The sequence below is a fragment of the Lontra canadensis genome, unplaced genomic scaffold (assembly GCF_010015895.1).
Source record: "Lontra canadensis isolate GAN:19392208 unplaced genomic scaffold, GSC_riverotter_1.0 scaffold8, whole genome shotgun sequence".
NCBI classification, from domain to species: domain Eukaryota; kingdom Metazoa; phylum Chordata; class Mammalia; order Carnivora; family Mustelidae; genus Lontra; species Lontra canadensis.
The window spans coordinates 23,841,682-23,861,698 of NW_022631002.1; positions in this window are offsets into that span (position 1 = coordinate 23,841,682).

Genomic DNA, 20,017 nt, shown 5'->3' on the forward strand with positions numbered 1-20,017 from the left:
GGTAGATACATGATAGATAGATAGATAGATAGATAGATAGAATGATATAAATAATGAAAAAGTCCTATTTATTCCTGGTAATATTCTTTATTCTGGGATCTATTTTATTCAACATTAATATCACTACTTTAACTTTCTTTTATTAGCATTTTTTTTCCATCCTTTCACTTTTAACCCATTTGTGTCTTTATATTTAAAGCCGATTTTTTTTTTTTTTTTTGGTAGGCAGCATATAGGTAGATCTTGCTTTTCTTTTTTTTAAATCAAATACGACAATCTCTGCTTTTAAAATGGCATTTCTAAACCCTTTACATTTAAAGTGATTATTAATATGGTTGAATCTAAATCTACTATCTTCTTCTTTCTTGTCTATTTCTCAGATTTGTTTCCATTCTCTTTTAATTTTGGATCAATGACTCCATCTTACCACTGGTTTGTTTTGTTTTTGTTTTTTTCATTTTGAATAGATTACTTTGCTATATCTTCCAATATGCTCATCTTTTACAATATCTAATATGCTGATGATCACCTTCAATATATTTTCCATTTCAAGTACTGGCTTAATCTCCAAAGTTTGATTTGGATCTATTTTTTATGTCTTTTGTGAACATGTCCAATTGTTCTTTAGTTTCTTAAGTATATGGAATACAGTTTTAATAATTTTGTTTTATTGCATTAGTCAACTAATTATATCATCTCTGTCAGACGTTAGCCAGTTTCAGTTGACTGTACTCTTTATTATATGTCATCTCTGGGCACTGTTCCCTCTGAATCTTTTTAATGTTTTTATGCTAGCTGTCATTAATTTCCTTACAATTGTGTACTACCTGATATCTGAACATAAGAGGGACCTGTGAAGATATCTGAAGTCTATCTCTCGGCAGCTATCTCCTTTCCAGTATTCTGCTCTGCAAAATCTATTTGTCTTTGCCTTCCCCGATTCCTAACCCTGACTCCTCAATTCTTAGCTTGATTGGCTTTTTCTAAATTCTTCTTCCTTTCACCATGACTTGGAAACTTTCTACATGCAGTAAGTCTGGGCAACTGCAGGTATCACCTTGTTTTCCATACCTTTGGGAAAACTAGACTTCACAGCCCAATCTTGGCTAAAAGTCTCTCTCTCTCTTCTTATTCAAGATGTATTTATTTCTTTATTTGAAAGCACAAGAGTGAGCCAGGGGAGGAACAGAGTAAGGACAAGCCGACTCCACATGAACACAGAGCCAGATGCAGGGCTTGGTCCCACGAACCCAAGATCAAGATCTGAACCTAAATCAAGAGTAAGACACTTAGCCAACAGAGCCACCCAGGTGCCTTTTTAGTAGCTGTTGATGAATGGGTTAAAACAATAGTTCAATTTGTAGAAATAACATTTATGTATAGAAAAGGACACATCTCTTCTTTTGTTAGGCTGCTTGTGTGGAGGACTGGTCAATCTGTTGGTCTGTGAGTAGGTTTTGTTTTACATTATTTAGGAGTTCACTACAGTTTTCAAATGGTTTGAGGGTGGAATCATGAACCTTCCTTTGGTAGGCCTTAGGCTCTGAGAGTCTGAATGGTTTCTCTCAGCCACTGGTATCACCTCAGTGCCTACTGATGAGTAACAACTGTGCAAGAGAAGGGAAAGAAACCCTAGAGAAACCCAAGCCCTTACACCGAGATAGAGGCTTCCTGTAGTGGTAAAGTAGTGTGAGAACTGAAATAGATACCTGCTAAAGCACAGAGGTTAGGGTAGAAATATGAGGGCAGCGCTGCCTGCAAGACACCCCCAGACACTCTAGGCCTGGCACTGCATACCCTTCTTACTCCTGTTCTTTCCTGAAGGCACTTGGTGAAAAGAATTGTCAGGGTAAGGCAGAGTGTCTTTTCTGTCTGTGGCTCTCAGGGATTCTAAATTGCCATGTCAGTTCATCCCTGAACTTTAAAAATTCATTACAAGTTAAGGTGTTTGTGTTGTGTTTTTTTATTTATATATATATATATATATATATATATATATAAAAATTTTTTTTCCTTTTTCTACTGCTCCACTAAGAGTGACAGCAGCCATGAGTTTCTTCTCTCTTAGGATGGGCTCAACACTTTCTCAGATTTCTGGACATTCTCAGGTCTTTGCTGGGATTTACAACCACAGTTTTGTAGATTATCCATAATATCACAATTGCCAAGATAAGACATTCTTTTGCAACCTTCTGTATCCTCAGAGAAAGCATAACTCTCTGTCCAGCTATCTTTGATCAAATGCTGCAATGTATATGTAAAAGCACAGAGTATAAATGGTGCCATCTTTCCTCAGAGACCATTGAGCTTTTGTTTGTCTGGCAGACTATTGGAGCATAGCCTGATTGTCTTGATCCAATTAGTAGTTAAATTAATTCAAAGTTAAATTTAAGGCTGTTCCACTTCCTGTATGCCTAACTCCAAGAATAGAACTGTTCTAGGATTTAAACTGAAAGCTTCATGTGTTTACCAGGGCTCATGGTCCCCAGCAGATCATAGAGTTTTTTTTCCTTCTTTAGCGTTGTGAGGTTCCCAGCACTCTGCTAGGCATTTTTTTTTTTTTTTAATTATGGTCAGTTAGTCACTGTATTGTATGTATTGTACATCATTAGTTTTTGATGTAGTGTTCAATGATTCATTAGTTTTGTATAATACCCAGTGCTTATCATAACATGTGCCCTCCTTAATACCCATCACCCTACTACCCACACTAGGCTTTTTAACTTCTAAACCTCAGCTTTCAAAAAAAAATTTCACCTCCTATTCTTTGAATTCAGAAGTTTGCAAATACCTTGTGATCCAATTAAATAAAATAACAGGTTGACTTTTTGTGATTCTTCCCCCATCCCCATCCCCACCCCCCGGATCTTTGTTCCTCAAGACCTAGAAGTCTTGGGATCTCCCATTCCTATTTTGGGGATGTTTTTCCAGCACTGGAAGCCTGCTATGAGTCCTGAAGTACATCATTTTATTTCTGTGCCTCACTCTGAGAATCAGGAAATGCGCTAAGAGTAAAAGAACACATAAAAATAGTAGCAAATATTTTGTTCAACTCAATGCACTCTTTTTCTCCTGTAACTTGTTTTCTGATGCCATCAAAAACTGTTCTACGGTCATTCTGAGTGAAGGATGTGGTATGATACTAGACCCTTTATCAGAGCCTAAAGTGACGATTTTAGCGATAATTTATAATTCAAAATTATTTTCATATTTGATGGCTTAAACTTCCCACATCATGAAAAGTGATGTGACAGTCAAAGTAATCTATACAAATTTTAGTTTGTTTTAAATCATTTCACAAGAATTACACTAATACAAAGTTATATTGTCTTAATAAAGATGTAGCACCTGTCCACTTTTGTCACACATGTTGTAAGTAAGAATATCTAACTTTAACATTACCCGATTCCTATGATTTGTCCAAGTTCATACTAGCTAATGGAAACTGCTAATTCAAAACTCTAAGTATCTGCTCAATTCAAACTTGAATTTATTGCAGTTTTATTTTAAAAATAAAATAAAAATTTTGTCTTTTACTGACATTAACAAACAGAATATTTATCCAAACATTGGGCCAACCTGTAGCAATCTCCAATTCTTCTTTTCCCTTACCTATCACACTAATTTATGTTTTCAGTCCTATGAGTGCCTATTCATTCCAACATTTCTCAAATGTATTCTCTTCTCCTTCCCTCCCACTGCCATCGTTGGGGCTCAGATCCCCACCGTTTCTTGCCTTAATTATTATTCTCTCTCCTAATTTGGCTCCCTGACTCCCCTCTCAGGGCATTGATCTTAAAACTGCTACTTTGAGTTATCTTTTCAAAACATAAATATTACTACTTTAAAGCTTGTTACAAGTAGCCAGTTTGTGTAGGGGTTTTATAACTTAGGCTAACTTTCTTGTCTGAATGTATGTCCCCAAACCCTATTAGCTACAGCAAACTACTCCTAAGTTATTATATTTATAAGCATAATTATATGTCTTTGTCTGAAAGGCTCTTTGAGTACAAACCCATTCTTTTCTGAATCCTCTGAGACTTCCTCTGTAAAAACTTTCCTTAATAGACTACCATTATACATTCTTTCCTCTGTTCTTCCATGGCTCCCTTAGATGGACCTACTATAGGACTTATACATGGTCTCTTTGTGAATGTTTATTATTCTCCAGAGATGTCTCCTGATCATTTTCTCAATTTCATCTCTCATTCATTGATTGTATACAGGCCCATGACTCAATCTACAATGTATTTATCAGTTATTCTTGTCTCTTCAAATACTCTTTTCCTTAAGCTTCAGAATGCTATGTAAATTATCTTTTTCAATCCCTCTGCTCAATGCTTTACTTATTCCACATGTAAAAGTGAACCTGTTATCTACTGATCCTAATGTTATATTCTCTATGTTCCCTAATTGTATTACCAGATACCCAATTTCTTTAGCCAAGAAAAATTCCAGTTTCTCAATTCTTCCAATTCATTACTTTCCTTTAGTTCCTATATACATTAACTTGCCAAAGTCTGTTGCACCTGTATCAGAAATGTTATTTAATTCTGCTAACTTCTCTTCATTTTCACTACCATTAGTCTACTTTGAATCATCATTATCTTCTGAAGGGTCATCATTCTAGTCATGTCACAAAGGTTATCAGTTAAAGATGGATCTGATATAACTTCATCTGCTTAAGATCTTAGTAAAATGTCCAAAGATAAAAATTTAGCTCCCAAATTTGATGCAGAAGATACTGAATTAGTTTTCCAGTTTGATCTTGCTTTCACTGTACCCCCTCCTCCTAAAAAACTTTGTATTTGCTAACATCCAACCAAAGACATCATATACTCCCAGTATTTTTTTCTACCTGAGAGCATGTCTTTCTTCAATTGGCTAATCTTCTCCCATTCACAAGAGGTTGATCACTTTTAAGCTTCCCTGTGAGACATTTATAATTTCCACAATCATAAATGGTTGCTACATTCATCCCACAAATGTGAATTCACTGTCAATTTTGTATTAGGTACCATTATATGTGCTTAGAACACCTCAATAAATAAAACAATGATTTCTGTCCTTGTGAATCTTATGTTCTAGTGGGAAAGAAAGAAGGGGATTGGACAGGTAGGAGTTTTCAACGATGTGATCAATGAGATGGCCTCCTTGAGGAGGTGGCATGTAAACTCAGACCTGAAGGAGCTGAGAAAGTAAAACAAATGAACAGCTAAGGAAGTGTAGTCTAGGTAAGGAAGCAAGCTAGTACAAAGAACCTAAGGAGGGAGAACATGTGCCGTGTTTGAAGAACAGCAAAAACAATGGATTAGAGTAAGTGGAGGAAAAGAGCAAGAGATGGGAGTCATGAAGCTATACAGAGAAAACAATTACATATGGCCTTGTCAGAATTTTTACCTCAACCCTGAGTAAATTTGTGAGCAATGAGGATTTTGAGTAATAACAAACTACCCTACATTATCAAAGGATAAGGATGATTGTTCCTAAATACCTTGATACTCATCTTTATTTTAATACTTAACATAATGTATTTAACTGTCATACCGAGTCCCACTTATCTCTGTCCCCATATTCCAAAGTTCTCAAGAACAAGAACCATGTTTTGTCTTTGTGTCCATAGATAGATTATACACACCCAGGATACTGCATGTGGCCAAAAATTCCAGATGTAGATTTAATTACAAAATATGGCCTGTAAATTACCTGTATAGAGGTAATTTAATGTATGTACTGCTGACAGCACACACTCAATGGACATTGCTATTTCATTCGCCTATGGATGATAAATAATCATCTTCTGCTACATGCTCCTGAAATATATCTTTCCACATATCACCTGAAATCCCTGTATGATCTGAACAAGACCAGGGATGAGGAGAAAAAAAGGAATTTTGAAGCCCCCAAAAGACCTGTTATTGTCAGACTTTATGTACACTTTAATGCTTTTTCTACCAGAACCCTGAGTGGTACGTAATACTCTTTTCATTTTCATAATGAAAATGGTAATGCTCATTAAGAATTAGAATCTGAACCCTAAGCTATCACTTGCAGAGTTTCAATGTATTTTTGTCTCATTACTCCATTCAGGAGAAACTCTACATTAGAGAAAATTTATGCATCTATATTGCAGAGATGGGTTTCTTGACATATATTCATAGACCTAAGCACACTTCCATAGCACTTACATGAAAAAAAAAAAAACAAAAAACTACTACCACCTTTAGGAAAACTGCCTTGTATTTAAAAAGAATGGCTTGTGTCACCGGCAAAGGATGAAATTTTGGCATATCCAAAGAACTGAAGATAGGTTTAGTAGCTTATTTTCCTCAATCTGGAAATTCTGACTACTTCAGTAAGATACCTTATCAATTTCTCACTTTGGCTTAATGCGCCTCTTAGAATGCTTTGAAAGATACATGTGGCTCTAAATTGCAACCTTGGTTCTTTTTACCTTCTCATAGTAGAAATAAACCTTAGTGATTTTTCATTCTCTCTGCCTCTCCTTGTTACCTGAGTGCTCTCCTCATCCAAGGCCACTCTATTCTCACCTGAAGAATAGTGCCTATCACTTCTTCAAATGGCTCTAGTGAGGGGCAATTCTAAGAGATATATAAGAACAATCTGAAACAACAGTATATGTAGAGACAGGTAGATAGATATACATATACACACATGCATACATATACAGGAAATATGTATGTATACATACATATACAGGAAAGGCTATTTGCGTGTATATGTGTATGTATTTATATATAGTTGTTTAAAAACCCTGAACTCCAAGATAAGATAAACTGAGATTGGAATCTCAGCTCTATTATTTGAGTAGCATTAACATCAGCAAGTGGACATGCTCATTAAAAATCAGTCTTCACAGGAGTACTGTTGACATCCTTAAACGTTATCAAAAGGATGTAATAATACAATAAAATTAAAAGCAATAGTGGAAGCTAATATTTCTCATTTGGTAATAGTAGTTTTTTAACAGTTAATGACTAACTAGGACATACATGTTAATATCTAGTATTTCCATGTGCAAATTACATTAACTTTAGCAGCTGAATACAAAGTACAAGGCTAATATATAATCAGTTTTCATCATGGAGCACTGTAACACAATCATTTATGCAAACAGGTACCAGACTCCTTTTTTTTAAATAAAGTCTTTGCTATCCCCTGAAAATCTCACAGAATGGCAATGCATCACCATTTTAAAGGAACTTGCTTCTCAATGCTTCCTCTTGGCAGTTGACTATTCTTTCCAATTTTCTTGTGATTTACACATCTGTCCTTTGTGATGGGAAGCCATGCCCATGGGTGGGCAGAGGTGGGCCACACATCGATCTCTGTGACATGCCATTAGCCATCTTCTTTCACTTAATACTATCTGACGAGTCTTGACCAGTTCAATTTTCCCACTGAAGACACTGTTTAATAGAATTAGAACTCCCCTGCTCTCATGTCACATTTTATGTTTAGGCAGATTCAAAGTTGTCTCTTCTTAATTCCCTCTATTTTAGGTCATTTTAGCTAATTCTCAGTTCTTTTTTAATCCCTATATGAAATGAAAAGCAAACACTTCCACTAGCCCGGGTAAAATTTGTCAGTCATTCTTTTGGGAAGTTTAGAATGCTAACTCAACCATGATGTTGAATTGTTCAGAACCCTAGTAATTTGGGATGTTTATCTTTGTTGTTGTTTGCAGCAGAATTATGAATTCATACTTGAAAATGCATCATTTTAGTTTTGTCAATGGAAAATAATTTCAGTTTATTTTGAAAGTTCTTTTTTTCTCTAAATCGACATGTGGTAGGGTAAGAAAGTTGTAGTGACCCAGAATCAACTCCTTTCACAGAAAAAGTCTGCAACTTTTTTTTGTTTACAATTGAATTTTTTTTTTTTTTTGCTTACTCAGATGAAGTTTCAGCCATAAAATTAAACATCTATTTGTAAACAGACATCAACATTTCTCTGATGAGCAGTCATTTCTTCAGGACTTCATGAATAGAAAGTTTACTAGGGAAGTAGAAGACCAAATTTCATCAAAAACGTTTTTGTTGAGAAATAAACACAGTATAAGTCATAGCATTAATATACATTTAATGAATATTAGTTTTTTATTTCTTTCCCTTGTTCTTTTTCCTTTTATTTCCCACTTATGTGATATGAGTGTATTGTGTAAAATCCCTCTCTATGCCCCAATGTTTTTGTATGAGCCAACAAACATTTCTTTATCAAAACTTAATCCTTTTCATCTTCCTGTGAATTTCTCTCTCTCTGAAGTCTCAGACCCCTGTCCTTCTCCTTAGTTCAATATGACATATATACTTCATTTTGCTGATCTGTCTTTGTAACCTCATGTCTATTTTGATTTCCCATATGTACAAAATCAAATTTGTTTTTCACCTGTTAACATTATCTACTGTCAATGTAATTCTTAGACCAACCAGAAGAACCTTGAAGTGTAGAGTAAAATTTTTCCTTTGCTACATCAGGTTGTCTGAAGTTTTTTTTTTTTTTTTTTTAAGATTTTATTTATTTATTTGACAGAGAGAGATCACAAGCAGACGGAGAGGCAGGCAGAAAGAGAGAGAGGGAAGCAGGCTCCCTGCTGAGCAGAGAGCCTGAAGCGGGACTCGATCCCAGGACCCTGAGATCATGACCCGAGCCGAAGGCAGCGGCTTAACCCACTGAGCCACCCAGGCGCCCTGAAGTTTTTCTTAATTGATGTATTTGTTTCCTCTTGCTGATACAATAAGTTAACATAAATTTACCTACTTAGAACAACATCAATTTATTATCTGAAGATTCTATAGGTCAGAAGTCTAAATGGGCTAAAATCAAAGTATTAGTCGGACTGATTTTCTTCTGAGAACTCTAAGGGAGAATCATGTTCCTGCCTTTGTATATTCTAAAGTTGGTCTGAATCCCTTGGCTTGTGTCCTTTACCTTCCTATTCAAAGCCAGCAGCATAGCATCCTCAACTATCTCTCTGACTGACCCTCTTAGAAAGCCCTCTGCAATTACATTAGGCCAACTAGAACAATCATGGATAATCTTTCCACCTCAAGATCCTTGATTTAATCATATCTTCAAAGAGCAAAGTTTCTTTTGCTATGCAAGATAGTATATTCAGAGGTTCAGGGGATGATGACACAGATATTTGGAGGGATAATATTCCATCTACCACAGATGATAACCCATCTTATATCTCTCATTATATTTCCATTAAGTGCTGAGACCACTTTTACATGTAAAATGTAATACAGATTTATACACATTATTTTTTGTTGTGGTTTCATTTCCTCACATCCCTTAAAATTTAAAATTCCAGGAACCATTAACATTGAAATCTTAATTTCCTCAATTCTATTTTGTGATACTTGAGGATATCCCTACTTCTTAGATACCTTTTGATTCCTACAACGTCCAACATGAGTTCAGTCTGTTAAATTGAATTTAAAAGTGTTGTGAATGACTATGTTAAACTATGAGAGCAATACAAGCAATGAATAATAGAGTTACTTTGTTAAGTGATTTTTTGTTGTTGTTGTTGTTACCAGGTGGAATAATTTTGGCAATAATATAAGCCCAATCTGTGATCTTTCACCAAAATTAAGTCTGGAAAGTGAGTGGTGGAATATTTTCTAAACAGGTGTGTTTTTCTAAGACAGGACGCAGTCAAATTTGAGAGGCAAATATCACAGCTGTTGAGAAAAAAAAATTAGAGTCATTTGAATCTAATCTTTAATCTTAGTTGCTTTCTAAGATCATTGTTGGGATCAGAGGGTGATTACTGTGCTTCTATCTCATATGGAAAGATTTAAACTCTCTACAGACTATAGTCCAAACCACTGACAATAATTAACTTGTTTGCTGCCTATGTTCAGAATTAAAGTAGGAATTAGTCATAAAGATAACAATATCCCTGGTCTCAATTTCTGGATGGGAGGAGAGTTTTATTCATTTGGGGAGTATGGTTAGGGAGAATAACAGAGAACATGATAGATGATTTCTTCAAATTCAGAGAAAAACGGTTCAATTTTTCCACTGATCATGATTATCACCATGACTGCCACCCATAAGCATTTCAAAGACCTAGAAAGATATTCTGAATCTGAGAGAAAGTGACAGGAAACAAGAAAAAAATTAAAGGAGTTTCTGCAAGGAGAAACTACCCTGTTTGGAAGAAGTAAAAACACAATATTTTAAAGTTCAAAGTACTGTCCTATTTGTTCCCAAGAGTAACACCCATGGCCTCCCTAAGAGACATTCACCAATATCCTCAATTTTCAAATACAGACACTAAGCAAAAGAGGTTAAGTAACATGAAAAATGCAAAATCACAAATATGAATTAATAAATATTTATGTGTCTAAAAGAGCATTAAGAAAACTCATTAATTTTTAAATAAATAAACTGTTACATTAGCCATCAAAAAATACCCATCATATTGAAAACATGTTGTAGATTAAGTTTTCTGACTTTGCAAGCCGTTAAGTAGGCACTAATGTTTGCTGAAAAAGGATACTCAATTTTAAACTAAGTAAGTTACTCATGGCCAAATTTTTAGAAAAGCCAACTATAAAAAGTATTCCAATTTAATATAAAAACTGACATTTTCAAGCTTTTTAATATATTTGATGTGATGTACGTTTAGACCTCTGAAAATCGATGTGCCTGACTAGTACCTACAAAGATTAAAAATAAAATTTACCTCCTTCCTATTTAATGTATTTTATAAAAATTTTAATTTTTTTTCAGAATATCTATTTTATAACCTGCTGTCATCAGTTAACAAAATCTAGTAGAGTTAAACCTCAGTTGCAAGGAGTAGGATTCTGGATAAAGAAGAACAATGTTTGGACAAGACACAATAATATGTTTCTGAAAGACCAGTGTGATAGTTACATATATGTCAACCTGGCTGGAACACAGCACCAGATCTGGTAAAACATTCTGAATGTTTCGATGGAGGAGTCAAGATGGCGGAGAAGTAGCAGCTGAGACTACTTCAGGTTGCGGGAGATCAGCTAGATAGCTTATCTAAAGATTGCAAACACCTACAAAACCAACGGGAGATCGAAGAGAAGAAGAACAGCAATTCTAGAAACAGAAAATCAACCCCTTTCTGAAAGGTAGGACTGGAGGAGAAGTGAATCCAAAGGGACGGGAAGATAGACCCCGGGGGGAGGGGCCGGCTCCCGGCAAGCGGCGGAGCAACGGAGCACAAAATCGGGACTTTTAAAAGTCTGTTCCGCTGAGGGACATCGCTCCAGAGGCTTAACTGGGGTGAAGCCCACACGGGGCCAGTGTGGCCTCAGGTCCCGCAGGGTCACAGAAGGATCGGGGGTGTCTGAGTGTCGCAGAGCTTGCAGGTATTAGAACGGGGAAGCCGGCTACAGAGACGGAGCCGAGGAGTGAGCTCACAGCTCGGGGTTACCTTGAACCGGTCGCAGGCTCGGTGAGCTCGGAGCGCGGCCCGAGGCCAGGCAGACGGGAGTAATTGGACGCTGTTCCCTGAGGGCGCACTGAGGAGTGGGGCCCTGAGCTCTCGGCTCCTCTGGGCCGGAGACTGGGAGGCCGCCATCTTCATTCCCGTCCTCCGGAACTCTACGGAAAGCGCTCAGGGAACAAAAGCTCCCGAAAGCAAACCCGAGCGGATTACTCAGCCTGGCCCCTGGTAAGGGCGGTGCGACTCCGCCTGGGGCAAAGACACTTGAGAATCACTACAACAGGCCCCTCCCCCAGAAGATCAACAAGAAACCCAGCCAGGACCAAGTTCACTTACGAGGAGTGCGGTTTCAATACCAAGGAGAGCAGCGGAATTCCAGAGGAGGAGAAAGCAAAGCACGGAACTCATGGCTTTCTCCCCATGATTCTTTAGCCTTGCAGTTAATTTAATTTTTTTTCTTTTTCAATTTTTTTCTCTTCTTCTGCTAAATTTTTTTTAACTTTTACCCTTTTCTTTTTTAACGTTTTTTAACTAGTTTATCTAATACATATATATTTTTTTCTTTTTATATTTTTTTCATTATTGGTTTCCTTTTTTTGTTTCTTTTTTCTTTTTTCTTTTTTTTTTTTTTCTTTCTGAACCTCTTTTTATCCCTTCCCCCCCCCCACTCACGATTTGGGATCTCTTCTGATTTGGCTAAAGCATATTTTCCTGGGGTTGTTGCCACCCTTTTAGTATTTTACTTACTCCTTCATATACTCTTATCTGAACAAAATGACAAGGCGGAAAAATTCACCACAAAAAAAAGAACAAGAGGCAGTACCAAAGGCTAGGGACCTAATCAATACAGACATTGGTAATATGTCAGATCTAGAGTTCAGAATGATGATTCTCAAGGTTCTAGCTGGGCTCGAAAAAGGCATGGAAGATATTAGAGAAACCCTCTCGGGAGATATAAAAGCCCTTTCTGGAGAAATAAAAGAACTAAAATCTAATCAAGTTGAAATCAAAAAAGCTATTAATGAGGTGCAATCCAAAATGGAGGCTCTCACTGCTAGGATAAATGAGGCAGAAGAAAGAATTAGTGATATAGAAGACCAAATGACAGAGAATAAAGAAGCTGAGCAAAAGAGGGACAAACAACTACTGGACCACGAGGGCAGAATTCGAGAGATAAGTGACACCATACGACGAAACAACATTAGAATAATTGGGATTCCAGAAGAAGAAGAAAGAGAGAGGGGAGCAGAAGGTATATTGGAGAGAATTATTGGAGAGAATTTCCCCAATATGGCAAAGGGAACAGGCATCAAAATCCAGGAGGTTCAGAGAACCCCCCTCAAAATCAATAAGAATAGGTCCACACCCTGTCACCTAATAGTAAAATTTACAAGTCTTAGTGACAAAGAGAAAATCCTGAAAGCAGCCCGGGAGAAGAAGTCTGTAACATACAATGGTAAAAATATTAGATTGGCAGCAGACTTATCCACAGAGACCTGGCAGGCCAGAAAGAGCTGGCATGATATATTCAGAGTACTAAACGAGAAAAACATGCAGCCAAGAATACTATATCCAGCTAGGCTATCATTGAAAATAGAAGGAGAGATTAAAAGCTTCCAGGACAAACAAAAACTGAAAGAATTTGCAAACACCAAGCCAGCTCTACAGGAAATATTGAAAGGGGTCCTCTAAGCAAAGAGAGAGCCTAAAAGTAGTAGATCAGAAAGGAACAGAAACAATATACATTAACAGTCACCTTACAGGCAATACAATGGCACTAAATTCATATCTCTCAATAGTTACCCTGAATGTTAATGGGCTAAATGCCCCAATCAAAAGACACAGGGTATCAGAATGGATAAAAAAACAAAACCCATCTATATGTTGCCTACAAGAAACTCATTTTAAACCCGAAGACAACTTCAGATTTAAAGTGAGGGGGTGGAAAAGAATTTACCATGCTAATGGACATCAGAAGAAAGCAGGAGTGGCAATCCTTATATCAGATCAATTAGATTTTAAACCAAAGACTATAATAAGAGATGAAGAAGGACACTATATCATACTCAAAGGATCTGTCCAACAAGAAGATCTAATAATTTTAAATATCTATGCCCTTAACGTGGGAGCAGCCAACTATATAAACCAATTAATAACAAAATCAAAGAAACACATCAACAATAATACCAATAATAGTAGGGGACTTTAACACTCCCCTCACTGAAATGGACAGATCATCCAAGCAAAAGATCAACAAGGAAATAAAGGCCTTAAATGACACGCTGGACCAGATGGACATCACAGATATATTCAGAACATTTCATCCCAAAGCAACAGAATACACATTCTTCTCTAGTGCACATGGAACATTCTCCAGAATAGATCACATCCTTGGTTCTAAATCAGGTCTCAACCGGTATCAAAAGATTGGGATCATTCCCTGCATATTTTCAGACCACAATGCTCTGAAGCTAGAACTCAATCGCAAGAGGAAATTTGGAAAGAACCCAAATACATGGAGACTAAACAGCATCCTTCTAAAGAATGAATGGGTCAACCAGGAAATTAAAGAAGAATTGAAAAAATTCATGGAAACAAATGATAATGAAAATACAACAGTTCAAAATCTGTGGGACACAACAAAGGCAGTCCTGAGAGGAAAATATATAGCGGTACAAGCCTTTCTCAAGAAACAAGAAAGGTCTCAGGTACACAACCTAACCCTACGCCTAAAGGAGCTGGAGAAAGAACAAGAAAGAAACCCTAAACCCAGCAGGAGAAGAGAAATCATAAAGATCAGAGCAGAAATCAATGAAATAGAAACCAAAAAAAACAATAGAACAAATCAACGAAACTAGGAGCTGGTTCTTTGAAAGAATTAATAAGACTGATAAGCCCCTGGCCAGACTTATCAAAAAGAAAAGAGAAAGGACCCAAATCAATAAAATCATGAATGAAAGAGGAGAGATCACAACTAACACCCAAGAAATACAGACAATTATAAGAACATATTATGAGCAACTCTATGCCAACAAATTTGACAATCTGGAAGAAATGGATGCATTCCTAGAGACATATAAACTACCACAACTGAACCAGGAAGAAATAGAAAGCCTGAACAGACCCATAACCAGTAAGGAGATTGAAACAGTCATCAAAAATCTCCAAACAAACAAAAGCCCAGGGCCAGATGGCTTCCCGGGGGAATTCTACCAAACATTTAAAGAAGAACTAATTCCTATTCTCCTGAGACTGTTCCAAAAAATAGAAATGGAAGGAAAACTTCCAAACTCATTTTATGAGGCCAGCATCACCTTGATCCCCAAACCAGACAAGGATCCCATCAAAAAAGAGAACTACAGACCAATATCCTTGATGAACACAGATGCAAAAATTCTCACCAAAATACTAGCCAATAGGATTCAACAGTACATTAAAAGGATTATTCACCACGACCAAGTGGGATTTATTCCAGGGCTGCAAGTTTGGTTCAACATCTGCAAATCAATCAATGTGATACAACACATTAATAAAAGCAAGAACAAGAACCATATGATACTCTCCATAGATGCTGAAAAAGCATTTGACAAAGTACAGCATCCCTTCCTGATCAAAACTCTTCAAAGTGTAGGGATAGAGGGCACATACCTCAATATTATCAAAGCCATCTATGAAAAACCCATCGCAAATATCATTCTCAATGGAGAAAAACTGAAAGCTTTTCCACTAAGGTCAGGAACACGGCAGGGATGTCCGTTATCACCACTGCTATTCAACTTAGTACTAGAAGTCCTAGCCTCAGCAATCAGACAACAAAAAGAAATCAAAGGCATCCAAATCGGCAAAGAAGAAGTCAAACTATCACTCTTCGCAGATGATATGATACTATATGTGGAAAACCCAAAAGACTCCACTCCAAAACTGCTAGAACTTGTACAGGAATTCAGTAATGTGTCAGGATATAAAATCAATGCACAGAAATCAGTCGCATTTCTCTACACCAACAACAAGACAGAAGAAAGAGAAATTAAGGAGTCCATCCCATTTACAATTGCACCCAAAACTATATGATACCTAGGAATAAACCTAACCAAAGAGACTAAGAATCTATACACAGAAAACTATAAAGTACTCATGAAAGAAATTGAGGAAGACACAAAGAAATGGAAAAATGTTCCATGCTCCTGGATTGGAAGAATAAATATTGTGAAAATGTCTATGCTACCTAAAGCAATCTACACATTTAATGCAATTCCTATCAAAGTACCATCCATTTTTTTCAAAGAAATGGAACAAACAATCCTAAAATTTATATGGAACCAGAAAAGACCTCGAATAGCCAAAGGAATATTGAAAAAGAAAGCCAGAGTTGGTGGCATCACAATTCCGGACTTCAAGCTCTATTACAAAGCTGTCATCATCAAGACAGCATGGTACTGGCACAAAAACAGACACATAGATCAATGGAACAGAATAGAGAGCCCAGAAATAGACCCTCAACTCTATGGTCAACTAATCTTCGACAAAGCAGGAAAGAATGTCCAATGGAAAAAAGACAGCCTCTTCAATAAATGGTGTTGGGAAAATTGGACAGCCACATGCAGAAAAATGAAATTGGATCATTTCCTTACACCACACACGAAAATAGACTCAAAATGGATGAAGGACCTCAATGTGAGAAAGGAATCCATCAACATCCTTGAGGAGAACACAGGCAGCAACCTCTTTGACCTCAGCCGCAGCAACATCTTCCTAGGAACAACGCCAAAGGCAAGGGAAGCAAGGGCAAAAATGAACTATTGGGATTTTATCAAGATCAAAAGCTTTTGCACAGCAAAGGAAACAGTTAACAAAACCAAAAGACAACTGACAGAATGGGAGAAGATATTTGCAAACGACATATCAGATAAAGGGCTAGTGTCCAGAATCTATAAAGAACTTAGCAAACTCAACACCCAAAGAACAAATAATCCAATCAAGAAATGGGCAGAAGACATGAACAGACATTTCTGCAAAGAAGACATCCAGATGGCCAACAGACCTATGAAAAAGTGCTCCACATCACTCGGCATCAGGGAAATACAAATCAGAACCACAATGAGATACCACCTCACACCAGTCAGAATGGCTAAAATTAACAAGTCCGGAAATGACAGATGCTGGCGAGGATGCGGAGAAAGGGGAACCCTCCTTTTGGTGGGAATGCAAGCTGGTGCAACCACTCTGGAAAACAGCATGGAGGTTCCTCAAAATGTTGAAAATAGAACTACCCTATGACCCAGCAATTGCACTGCTGGGTATTTACCCTAAAGATACAAACGTAGTAATCCGAAGGGGCACGTGCACCCGAATGTTTATAGCAGCAATGTCTACAATAGCCAAACTATGGAAAGAACCTAGATGTCCATCAACAGACGAATGGATACAGAAGATGTGGTATATATATACACAATGGAATACTATGCAGCCATCAAAAGAAATGAAATCTTGCCATTTGTGACAACGTGGATGGAACTAGAGGGTATCATGCTTAGCGAAATAAATCAAGCGGAGAAAGACAGCTATCATATGATCTCCCTGATATGAGGGAGAGGAGATGCAACATGGGGGGTTAATGGGGTAGGAGAAGAGTAAATGAAACAAGTTGGGATTGGGAGGGAGACAAACCATAAGTGACTCTTAATCTCACAAAACAAACTGAGGGTTGCTGGGGGGAGGGGGGTTGGGAGAGGGAGGGTGGGGTATGGACATTGGGTAGGGTATGTGCTATGGTGAGTGCTGTGAAGTGTGTAAACCTGGAGATTCACAGACTTGTACCCCTGGGGGGAAAAATATATATATATGTTTATAAAAAATAAAATTAAAAAAAAAACCATTCTGAATGTTTCTGTGAGATATTTTGTGATGACATTAACATTTAAATTGAAGAATTTTGAGTAAAGCAGATTGCTCTCCATAATATGATGGGTCTCATCTAATCAGCTGAAAGCCTAAATTAAACAAAGCTTGACCTCCCACAAGCAAGAGGGAATTCAGGCAGCAGATGACCTTTGGGCTTGAGTTGCAGATTCCAGATTTACCAGCCTCCATAATTGTGTGAGCCAGTTCCTTAGCATAAATCCCCCTAAATCACCCAGTTGGCTCTGCTTCCCTAGAGAACCTCGACTAATACAGAGAGAAGGGGGTGATTTATGACCCAAAAGAAGATGAAATAGAATACACTATCCAAAGTAGTATACACCATAAGGAAGAGTGACTTGCATGGGTGAGACAAGGAAACTAACATCTCTTAGCTACCATGAATTTCATTTCTTGCTTCAAAATTTAACCCCCTTAGCCTTCTTAAGAGATATTATCGCTTTCAATTTTCAAGTATCAAAGCCTGATAAGATGATATTATTTTTAATCTCTTTTAATATAGATATAGAGCATGAGATATCTATATTTATATGTAGATAGAGCAATATAGAGCATGAGGCTCTATATATTAAATATGTATTAAAATATATATAGATAAAATATAAAATTAAAAATATATTAAAATATAGAGCCTCATGCAGCCACAAAATTTCGAATACCACCGAATACTACCACTACCATCTAACCAGATATTTTTAGGTATCAAGCTCATATACCAAGGACAAACTGTTCCATTAAACTCAAGATGCATTACTGGTATGTTTCTCAGTTGAAGATCCCTAGAATTCATGTGGAGTGTCATAAGTATAAGTGACATATATGGCATTCAGGTAACATTTATATGTAGTTCTAAATCATTGCACATATAGCTGAGTCAATTACTGGAAATTAACATGCTGGGGGTGGTGATTTCAAACCTACAGACACCATTCGGGCTCTTGCAATGGAAAGAAACCTTCTCCAATGGCCCCTCCGTGGCTGTGGTTTATTACCTCGATGATTTTGTTGCTTGTTGTAACCCAATATGTATGTTAGTATACCTTAAGGAATAGGTTGTCATCCGATTTATTAGTTGGAGTATCTTACATCTTTCAATGGTAGGGAAAATTTTATATTGACATATCCAGAGTTTTTATTGAAGTTATATTAGTCCTATCTATCAGAGATATGCTAGAAAATCTATAACTTCCACCAAAATGTTGCCCATGTGAGCAATTCAGTTTATGAAGTGCAATCTTCTAAGGCAGGCTTAGGACCTCGTGATTCATTTTTCAACCTATGTGATGTTAATGATTTTGTCAAAATAAAAACTAATATACAGTTCTATGTCCATCATCAAATTATGCCATTCAATTTATAGCTTACACTATGAAAAAAGACATCCAGATATGGAGGTCTGAGGATCAGGAAATAGCTCCAGTCTATGCAATTCTCCTTCCTTTTGACACAGATATTTGTAGTAGGTGAGAAGTTATTTGGCTTATTATTATACTGGGAATTTTTTAGAACAGAGTAATGACATTGTTTCATTATGTCAAACATGTAGATATCTACCTAGTGTACACTGCTGGGCAAAGAAAATGATTATTAAAAAAATGAAACTATATAAAACAAGAGAGAAAAAGGCTGAAAGGTCTTTATTACCTTGTTTAAGCCAATCTTAAATCCCATTTTCTAAACTACTGAACAGTAATTCCCAAACACATTCACTTTTCTTAACCATCATAGAATATCAAGAAGCATTCTTGCAGGTTGTGTGTGTGTGTGTGTGTCTTTGTGTGTGTTGTGAGCTCATGCATGCACAGATATTTTAAAAGTCTGAATATAATTCATATTCTATCTCCTTTTTTACTTACTGTTTTCTTAAGAATTATATATTGCTAAATAACATCAAGAAATGAAAACTTTAGTAATAAAAAGGAGAAAAATAACACAGTTCTGTTTAGAGGATATGATTTCTGTAAATAAAGTTTACACTGGTTATTTAAATAATGGTATTCCTAAAACAGCCTGATGATAAGTCTAATGTATTTTAACATTTCAAACTGATGAAAGTAAGCAACCTTACTTTTCAAGTAGAGTTAATTTTCTGAGATTCCTTTCTTTCCTCTTCCTACAGAGCGACTCCTTTAATATTTGACAATATCCTTCCAAGATCCTTTATGTTAGTCTTTTTGTGTACCACTCTGAGACACGGAGGGAAGTAGACCTACTACGTAAACCCCACAAGTATAATACCAGGTTCATTTCAAAGGCACCTGTGTTGAGATGTCTCATGATCCTGCATGAAGACATTTTTATTTCAATATTCAGAGAAAGCAAATACAGCCTGGAATGACTCAATGACTAGCCTAGAGCCTCACAGTTAATTAGCAGAGAATTTAAAGTCATATGCAGACTGGTCAGATTCAAAGGCCTATGTTCTTTATGGAATATCACACACCTTCTGGAAGTTGCAGAATGCCAACTGTAATGGGGTAAAATCACAGACACATGTCAGATTTAGCATTTATCACTAGGATGTTCAGTGCAAAGAACTGATTCCCCCTCTGCATGCAATACCCTGCCATTAATCATTTTGCCCTTTTCTCACACTCAGCACACAACTCCAAAACCAAGGCTCATGTGGGAATGGATTTT